Genomic DNA, 492 nt, shown 5'->3' on the forward strand with positions numbered 1-492 from the left:
TGCCGAGAAAGGCATCCCGGCTCCTGCACCGTGCCACCCTGTCTGTGCATATCCAGGTGAGTCTCCAGCAGCAGTACTGGGAGCAACAGGGCAGCACAGCACTCAGTCTGCACTGGATGGATCCTGCGCCCACCCAAGCACCACCATGCCCTGAGCCAGGGCTACACTCACCCCACGCTGGTCAGTGCTGCCTGCGATCCTTCGGAACCGACTGGGCTGGGTGCTGAGACGACCCAGAGTCCTGCCGGGGGTATGGCTGTGCACAGGGGCCAGGCTCGGCAGAGACCTCACTGGCACACAGGGATGGTGCCGTTTATTAAGACGAGGCCGAAGGAAGGAAGAGGAGCCGCGTGCTCTCCACGCCAAGGCTGCGCTCTGGCCTCCTGCCGGCGAGCAAGGTCACAGGCAGACAAAGCAGCACCTCCCTGAGCTACTGGCCACAGGAGTGCTAAAACTTGGGCCTCCCGGAATACCCCGACACAGCGCAGGCCG

Source organism: Apaloderma vittatum, unplaced genomic scaffold (genome assembly GCF_000703405.1).
Source record: "Apaloderma vittatum isolate BGI_N311 unplaced genomic scaffold, ASM70340v1 scaffold17431, whole genome shotgun sequence".
Taxonomy (NCBI): domain Eukaryota; kingdom Metazoa; phylum Chordata; class Aves; order Trogoniformes; family Trogonidae; genus Apaloderma; species Apaloderma vittatum.